Below are 10,602 nucleotides of genomic sequence, written 5' to 3' on the forward strand. Positions count from 1 at the left end.
ATTGTGTAAGCTACTTATCACTCAAAATTAGCACTCAAATTTGCTAAGCAATAAGAGTCTTTAATGTAACCAGATGTAGAAATAATTTTACTTGTTTATTTTTTATCATTTGTACGAAAACACGTTTATTTTGTTTTTCAGTGACTCTTTTAGAAGATATAGATTTCTGAGTGAGGCTATTGATGCATTGGCTTCTTCCTCACAAGGAACAGCTGACATAGTTCTTCTGCCACCTGATTCTGGAGAGAAAGCCAATGAAAGCGACGAGGATGGGGGAAATAATGAACTACTATTAGACAATCCAGGTCTACCCAAGGAAGTTTTTGGAGAAGTAGAGGTGCACAAATCAGATAATGACTTTTTCAGTAACACAGAAGAACCAGGACCTTCCAAAGAAAAACGAACTGGTAAGAATTTTTCTAATAAAGAAATTACATGGAAAAAGCAAGAGAGTGTACATATTCAGACTCCATCAGTCGCGCCTAGAAAAGTAGGAGAGGAGCACCTTGGAAAGTCACCTTTTGAAATCTTTGGCCTGTTTTTTACACTGGATATTATGGGATTTATCTTAGAACAGACATTATTGTACGCTCATCGAGAAAAGAATAATCCATCCTTTCAAATTACTGATCAAGAACTGAGGCAATTTCATGGATTATTGCTACTCAGTGGCAATCACTCTCTTCCCAGCGAGAACGATTACTGGTCTACGGCAGAAGATCTGTCTGCTCCATTATTTGGAAAAACTATGAGCAGAGAAACATTTCGCTCTATCCAAAAATACTTACATACATGCGACAATCAGAACCTCACTCCGTCTAAAGTAGCTAAGGTCCAACCTTTGTATGACAAGCTTCTAGCGCAATTTCAACAATTTGGATTATTTCACGAATTATTAAGCATAGATGAAGAAATGGTTCCATATCATGGACACCATTCTGCAAAAATGTTTATAAAAAATAAACCTATAAGATTCGGGTTCAAGTTATGGATGCTTTGTGGAGTAGACGGTTATCCATACAATGCTCAAATCTATTGTGGGGAATCAGAAAATTGTTCAGCGCCACTGGGAACGCGTGTTGTTAATGACCTCCTTGCCGTTGTTCAAAATCCTCAACAACATTTAGTGTTCTTTGATAATTTTTTCACAAGTCACAAATTATTGACAGATTTGGCAAAGCAAGGAGTCTGAGCTTGTGGAACAATTCGCGAGAACCGTACAGCTAATTGCCCGCTAATGAGCGCAAATGAGATGAAAAAAAACAACGTGGTTTTTACGACTTTCGTTCAGACGGAACAATCATTTGTGTCAAGTGGAATGATAACTCTGTCGTTACAGTCACAAGTAATCATTTCACAGTCAAACCAGTCCACACAGCGAAACGAAGGGTGAAACATGAAAGTAGGAAAGATGTGCCCCAGCCGGACCTAATAAGAAAATATAACGAAGGAATGGGGGGAGTTGATCTTCTGGATCGAATGTTGAGCACCTACCGGCCCCGATTGCGGTCAAAAAAATGGTGGTGGAATCTGTTTTCTAATGCTTTGAATATGGCAGTCGTTGCTTCTTTCAGATTCTATCAACACTTACATCCAAAGGAAAACATTTCCCATCTAACTTTTCGTCGACAAGTGACACTAGCTGTTCTGAAGGCAGAAATAGTGCCTCGACAAAGATTGGGTGGGCCGACGGCGTCCGTTATCCAGGACATCAGGTATGACGGAGTCAATCATATACTGACAACCGATACTCAAGGTAGATGTATTGTTTGCCAAAAAAATACGCGCCTGCGTTGTAGAAAATGTGAGAAGAGGATGCATAAGCTGTGCTTCATTACGTACCATAACAAATAATGATTTCCCTGTACCAAATTAAACATAAACGATCTTATAACAAACATGTCAACAAATTGATTTTTTTTACTCTTGGAACATGCCAACGTTCCCATTTTGGGAACATATAATAAAAATGAAATGTGTGATTTGGTCACACATTTGGCTGTCACTTGGTTTAAATATAGTACACTTACATTCTTCTTGCTTATTTATTTTTATTCGTAATACTTATAAAGTATGTAATAACGTACCCGTTGTTGCAAAAATCAACAACGGGTACGAAAGATATCAGGTATTAGGGGTAGTATTTGTCAATCGAAATGCCGCTTACGACATATTAAATTAGAGAAAATTTCTCCAAAAATTCTATGACGTCCCCTTAGATAAAAACATCACTTGTTTTATTCACAATCTAGATTGAATTGCTCTCTTCTGTTGATTCGCTTGTATTTGTTTTTCATTTTGTTGATTTTAAATAAAACATTTTTCGTGTTCTCTTCACTTTGTTGAAGATGTCGCAGACGGGAGAGAGTTTCTTATGAGATCAATATCATTACCATATGCTAGAAGTGCTTGGTACTTTGGGCCATTAATGGATTGCATTTTAAATAGGCGATTTCTATTTTAGTAAGCTGTTCTTTAATTTTTTGAATATTTGAATTGAGAATCTGTATATTATTCGACTGTTTTATAACAGTGTTTCTTGTGTTATAGAATATAGTGCTGTTTATATAGTGCTGTTTAATAATAATAAAGTTCAAGCAACAATTCATATATGCAATAACTTGGTACTGATATCTCTGCTCCCCCATACCAGGTAGCAGTCCCGAAAACATTAAAACTGCTACACTCATGCTTCCTATTATCCAACGATTACCCAGTCCAGGACTATACCCTTATTATGGTACTAATATTGCTGCTGTCCCTTATAAGTGAATAAAATATGCAAGGAAGGTTTTGGCAATTTAATAGGATTTTGTATGTTAGAATATTATTACTCCGAGAAAGTGAAAAATATCTATTTGTTATACGGATTTAATCTATAGATGAAATATTACAATGCTATTAGCAGCAAATAATATGGCAGATAATATGCTGGAATTAGCAGTAGCATGTACTAACAGTGGCCATACCTAGTCCACTGTTAGTACATGCTTTTAGAAAAGAGAAAGCCAACTTATCCAATTTAAAAGCAGACAAAATCAATTCCAAATATGGATCGTAAGCCAATCCCTTATGTAAAGACTCTAAAGTAATAATTAGTGTAACTGTAAGTGAAATATAACTAGATATACAAGTAAAATATGAAATAAAACCAAAATATCGAGGAGAGTCACAAAAACAATTAATTGACGTTAACAAGCGACAAAGTAGTTCAATTTAGAACAGAAATAAAAAAAGAATGTGTTGGAATATGGAAAAGGTCATAATGAAATTTGGAGAAATGTGTCAAAAATTATTAAAGAGGGTATAACTAAAATACTTGAAAAAATCTCAGAAAATTGACTTAAAAATTGGTAAATATAGATAGTCAGACGATGTTTAAGACAATATAAAAGACAAGAGAAGATTATATAAGGAGGGACAAGAAAAAATATCAGAATAAGATTATCAAAAGTATCAAATAGATAAAGAGGAAGCAAATGTGCGGTAGCACAATCTAAGGTAGCAGCGAATGAAAAGCTGTACAATGAACTGAGTACTAAGAAAAAAACATACAAAATTGTTAAAAGTGGAGTAAAGAAAACCAAAGATTTTAATCAGATTAAATGTATACGAGATAAATACATTAAACTATTTATGCAAGGAAAGGATCTAAAAAATAGCTACAAGGAGTTCTTTAACGACCAATTAAACTAAGAGTTTGAGAAAGCATCTATAGAGGCAACAGAGACAGTAATAGCAATGGTGCCGAAAATGACGACCGCGGAAGTAATTCAAGAGCTACATAAGATGAAAAAAGAAAAGGCATAGGTCCTGATGGCATCCCTGGATATATATGATCAGCATTAGGAAAATCAGGAACAAGTTGGCTAACAGGACTATTTAATAGAATTTTGAAAGTAAGGCGAATACCGGATGAATGGAGAAGTAGCATTTTAGTACCTGTATACAAAAACAAAGTAGATGTTAAACTCTGTACAAACTATAGAGCCCTAAAACTACTCTGTCACACCATGAAACTGTGGGAGAGAATAATTGATAGTAGGATAGAGGAAGAAACAGAAATATTAGGAAATCAGTTTAAATTCATGCAAGGCATATCAACAACGGATGCAATTTTTATCATAAGGCAAGTAATGGAAAACTAATGTTAGAACAAGTGAGGGTAAGACTGATAAATTTCATTTGAGAATAGTATTGCATCAGGGGTCAGTGCTAATCCCTTATCTCTTCTAATTAGTGTTGGAAACATTAACGAAAACATGTTAAGGAGATATCCCTTGGTGCCTTATGTATGCTAACGATGTGGTGTTAGTAAGAGATAAGGAGAGATAATTGAATTAATGATTGAGACAATGGAGATGGGCGCTTGAGCAAAAAGGTCTAAAAATAAGGTAAACAAAAACAGAGTATCTAAAGTGTGCATTTAAAAATCAACATTAGATATTGATATTGGATACCCTATACTATTTAATCAACGGGAATACTAAGATCACACGGGGAGAATAATATGGGTTATTTCTGGTTTCGTCAAAATTTACGCTGAAATTACTAACAAGAGAGTGCTCTCACTTCCACATGTTGAAATTGATATATAGTACCAACAGATGCTAGTCATATACCATCAGCACTAATAAAATGGAAACTATCAAATTAATGTCAATTTCATTTAATCAAACGTACTAACCTTAAAAATGATCATTTAAGATAACACACCTCAAAAATATTGACAATAAATTAAAAATAGCTTAAGCGTTATAAAAGTAACAGAGCAGCAAAGCTCACAGCATGAGAATAGTGCCTCGTACTTTTATAAAGAAATTTGTTGACAGACAAATATTTATTTTTTTATATACTAGGTTCTAAGAAAAGTGTACTCAAAACGAATAAATATTATCTAACAAGTGTTTTATTCCAGTTTCATATGAAAGCACCAGATCTTAGATATATAAATTTCGTCATAGGTGCAAATTATAAATGAAAACCAAATGATAGAGCATATAGTGAAATATAAATATCTTAGCCCTCTATTGCCCGACTTTTTTGTAAACTTGTTTGTTTATAAAATGTTTTAATTTGTATATGTGCTCAAATATCCATTAACAACAACTAGTAATTTTTTTAGATTTTTTAAATTTCGTTTGGGGAGAGTTTTGGGAGTGTTTAGCAAAAACTAACGAATTAAGTTATATACTTATTTATTATGTCATTCAAAAAAACAAATATTTGTAGTTAGTTGTAAAACATAAAGCAACTTTACATTTATCGCACATTACTTTAGAAGTATTACAGCATCCTGGTTTTTTGCATCTTTCCTTTTTTTCAGAAATTACTGGCCAGTGGAAGGTTTGGTCAAGCCTAACTTTCTTTGGTAGTACAATAGCAGTAGATCCTCTCCTCTGTTTTTTTACAATTTCGTTCTCAATTTCACTGAGCCTGGGACGTCCTTTGTTTTTGATCTGATCATTGCTTGCTAACAGTACGCTACATAAGTGGGACTTAAACTGTAACAAAGGTAACTGGTTTTTCTTTTTAATTTCAAAGTAATCGCAATCACGACGATGCAACAACTAGCTGTTAACAACAGCTAAATCCAGAAGGTGAAAAAATATTTTTAGATACCACTTTTTAGATCTTATGTCTGTTCGGTAAAGAGCAATTAGTGAATCCATAAGATCGACACCTCCAATAAATTTATTATAAAATTGTACTGAATTTGGACAGCATACAATAATTCTTGATTTTTGTTTCTTATCCCACCTCTTGACTAACGAAGTAGGCTTAGAACCAACAAATGTACTAAGCAAATGAACCGGTTTATTATCGTACCACTTTAACGCTGTTTGTCTTATGCCATCTACTGTAGCGTGCAGAACAGTTCCCAAACATTGCAGTCCACGTTTTTCCATTTCAATCTGCAACTGAATGCCATTGAACCAGTTGTCAAAATATACTTTATAGTATTTGTTTGGTTTGATTATCTCACACAATCTTATTACTACATTACCGCTGGTGTCTACATTAGGTAAATGAAGGGGATCTTTAACAGTTCCTGTATATAATTCCCAGTTATAAACAATACCATTGCTATCACACAAAACAAATGCCTTGTATCCCCATTTTTTGGGTTTGTTTTTCATATATTGTTTTAAAGAATGTGCCTCTTTGAATGGTATCATTTGTTCATCAATACACAATTTTTCACTCATTGGAATACTTTGAAAATTTTAAAATAGACCGTTGATGAATGGTCTAATTTTGTATAACTTATCATTATTGTTGACCATATTTACGTTATTATTGAAATGCGTTTTAGTTTTTATTTCTTCCTAGCGATTCCTAGATATAGTATCGACTATTTGAGCAATACGTGTTTCCTTCTGCCAAAATGATCTTGTCCTTGGCAAGCCATATATTGACATCAGTAGAACAGATCCAATAAATTGGTTTAATTCTGCTAGTGTCATATTCAATGGTTTATTTATATTCTTTTGCAGTGCATACAAATTACTTTGTTCTACTATGTTTTCCAGCATATTGGTAGATATCATCTTTTTAAAATAATGTAGAGGGGATTCCGGTTCTAATAATTTGCATGTTGGTAAATTACCTTTCCATTCTGGAATTGGAAATACTGTTCGAGAACCACTCTTCCACTGAATGTTTTTTACGATCATTTTTGACCTTTTGAGCACATTTTGTTCAGTGTGTTTTTCAGTTTTATCGGTATCGCCCTCATCTTCATCTTAGTCTAAATCTAAATTGGTATCCTGGTCTAAATTTGCTTCGTACAAATCGTCTTCATTTTCCATTTTATTTGATTCTGGATCGATTAATATCTGGGTACCTGGAAAATTTATTATTACTTTCTTATTATCACTATCAAAGTCAGAGTCTTTGGATTCCTCGGATATTTACTGCTTTTCCCGTAGAACGTTTTTGTATCCATCTTAAAGAAATAATTTAAAATAATATGGTAAAGTGTGGATTCAAAGCAACATACCTGTTTTTTATCACAGTACTGAAACAACACAATAAAATAAACAAATGTCAACGGTAATCAATATCTAAATGCTGATATAATGCCTCTGTATGTATTTTTATATAAATTGTACACAATTTATAACAATAAATCACGATCGAAAATACAAACTAATAAGGCAGTCATGTCCATTTGACATACTGTTAAACATTTCCATATAGGTTTCGTCATAGGTTCATAGAGTGTATTAAAATGTATAACCAAATATTGCCTGAAATTAACAGAGGGCATACTAGAGTCGAAAATTGTTTTAAAAAAGTTTTCTGCATCAAAAACTCCTTTGTTACCTTGAGTACACACGGGGCTATAGAGGGTTAAAATAGCTGTATCGAGCGAGGATAAGGTTATTGATGAGGAAAAAAAGACCTATCGCTAAGGAAGTGAGAAAGTAATAGGCAAACGCAAAGAGCACTTTAATTACATTAAATGAAATATGCATTACAATCTATCATGACACACATATCTTGATACACATAAAACAAGACAATTAATAAACACGTTAAGAGAATCTTAAGAAAGAATAACCAAAATTTAAGTTTTAATACACAAAAGAAATAATGATATACAGAAGATACACAAATTAAAAAAACGTTATCCCCTTATTGTACGCAAGAGAGATACCTCTAGGAAAAATCAAAACGATCGAAAATATATACCAAAACAACACAATAAAAGTAAAAGTAGAAGAAGAACTAACCGACCCTATTGAAGGTGACAATGGAATAAGACAGGAATATTACCTGAGTCCTCTATTATTCAACCTGATTATGGATGAAATAATAAAAAATAAGAACTAAAAAAGGATACCAAATGGAAGAAAAACAAATTAAAATAATCTGCTGTGCAGACGACGCAATACTACTCTTTTAAAGTGAAAATGATTTACAACGTAAGACCCAGTGAATAGAGCAAACAGAGCCACAGGCTGCATAAATGAAACATTATGAAGAAATAAAAATATCGAAACAGAAACGAAAGGCATAATTTACAAAACAGTCATCAGACCAATAATGACATACGCGGCAGAAACAAGATCTGACACAGAGAGGACAAAAAGGATATGAAACAGCAGAGATGAAAACACTTAGAAAAATTGATGGTAAAACACTATGGAACAGAGCTAGAAGTACAGATATACGACGTCGATGCAAGGTGAAGAACATCAAAAACTGGTTAAGAAATAGAAGAGTAGAATGAAACGATCATATAAGCCGAATGACAACAAATAAAACAATAAAGACGGCAAGAGACGGTTAACCCATAGGAACACGATCAGTAGGACGACCACAAAAATGATGGAAAGGCAACTTACTGGAGGCACATTGAAAAACAGACAGTTATGTCTATATGAAAAGAAAAAGTAGAAGAAGAAGAAGATACACAAAATAACCATTAAAATAGTTGCAAGAAAGATAAAATAAATCAGTCATATTAATGTAGAATAGCAGAGGACAGAGTATTTGTCATAGCTTTGGACAAGTACCCAATTGAAAAAAGAACACAGGTCGTTCAAAAAAGACGGAACTCTAGAAAGAAAATAGCATAGATTTAAAAAAATAAAAGCATAAACATGTCTTTTTCTACTTTTTTAATATTGAAGATACGTAAATAGAACATTGAATTAAAATGTAACCTTTGATATCTGTGATAAACTTATCACCTGAACAGTGGCGCCGATGTATGTAGTTAATATTGTTTACACTTATTTTACCTGTTTATTTTTTTATTATCTATATATGAGTTGTGACAGATATCACAAACTTATTTATTTTCCACAAAGAGGTTCTTTAGAACCTAAAATTATTACTATACAAATCTGATTCGACATATCTTCAAAAAGTAATACACGGCATGTAAAATTTAAATTTTTAATAAAAAGTAAAAGATTACGCATTACTTATGGGGTTTAAAAAACGAGTCTTTAGGAAGATTGAAGTACTAATAAGACCACCGCAATCGGGCATACCCCGGGTAATGATTAATTAATTAATCGGCTAATTCTTCAGTCACCCCTTTAATATGATTTTGTCAAATTGGTCCTTTTTAGGACCAACTATTCTAATAACATATGTCTATAACTGTTAAGGGTATATCTAAAAATCAAGAAACTTTACTTTATCTAACCTAGGGTATTTGGTATATAGCTGATCGCTGAAAACCACATTATAGATATAGACATACTATTTCTATCGGAAAAAAAGCAAAGAATAACTCAAAGTAAGAAAGAACAAAACCAGTCAGCTAAGAGAACCTTTTAATGATTTTTAGCTTGGATCCACCATCTACATATTTAATGAAAAATAATACAAATACCGACATTGAGGATCTGAGCACAAAGCTTATTACGAAATCTGGACCAAAAACACTACAATGGCTTATCCAGATGATGAACAACTGTATTCAAATTAGGAGATACCCAAAGTCTAGAGACAAGCCAAAGTTGTTACCTTGCTTAAACCTGGCAAAAACTCCAACGACCACAAAAACTATCAGCCGAAATTTTTAGTTTGTCAGCTATTCAAAGTAATGTACATCACAAATACTAAATCAAAGATGAGTACGAAAAATATCGGGTATCAGTGGTGGTATTTTTCAATCTAAATGCCGCTTACGACACCTTAACTTACAGAATATTTTTTCAAAAACTATATGATATCCCCTTGGATAACAAACTCACTTATATTGTCTGCTTATGCCTACACAAGAGAATATTTTTTATATCACTCAATGGTAAGAATAGCAGATGAAGAACGGTCTCGCTTGGGGTAGCATAAAGGCACCTACACTGTATAACATTTACACAAACGAACGATCCATACCGGTAGATACTAGGACTTCTATTATATAGACGATACACCTATTATTGCACAATAAAAATAAACTATGAATCAATTTTCAGCCAAAACCCCTGAAAAGCTCGTGTGTGCTCCTTCAATTTCCCTAACATAGACGCTTTCACAAAACTGAACATCCAATAATGTCATGATTGTTGAACGTAGACTCCCTATAAATTCCTTGAAAATAGTTTGTATCGCACGGGGTCAGTCACAGATTATTGTTTAAAACTAAAAGGTAAATTGAGGACCAGAAATAATATTGTTCGCAAGCTTGTCAGCTAAAAATGAGGTGCACATCCTTCCACCCTTAAAACATAGACGCTTGCACTATATGCATCTGCCGCCGAATATACCTTGTTAGACAAATTAACCATTCTTTGTTTTTGTGCACACTACTACCAATTTTAACACAAAAATATCTATTGTAGCTCTTAACCATATTTATTTTGAGATAACCGTTTATCGAGATATCATATGTAGTACACAAATAAGACCAGAACTAAAATAATAAAAAAGCTTTATAAAAGATATCGCAGAAGATTGGATGAAATAAAATTAGTTTTTATTAATCGGATGCTTACATAAGACGTACAAAGACATACTCACGTAAACAAAATATATTACGAAATTTCTGTAATTAAAAAAAAAAACATCGAGTTCGGCATTGAAGTAATAAACTTATATTAAATAAAAGAACAACATTTTTAAAAATGCAGAAAAAAT

Source organism: Diabrotica undecimpunctata, chromosome 2 (assembly GCF_040954645.1).
Source record: "Diabrotica undecimpunctata isolate CICGRU chromosome 2, icDiaUnde3, whole genome shotgun sequence".
Taxonomy (NCBI): Eukaryota; Metazoa; Arthropoda; class Insecta; order Coleoptera; family Chrysomelidae; genus Diabrotica; species Diabrotica undecimpunctata.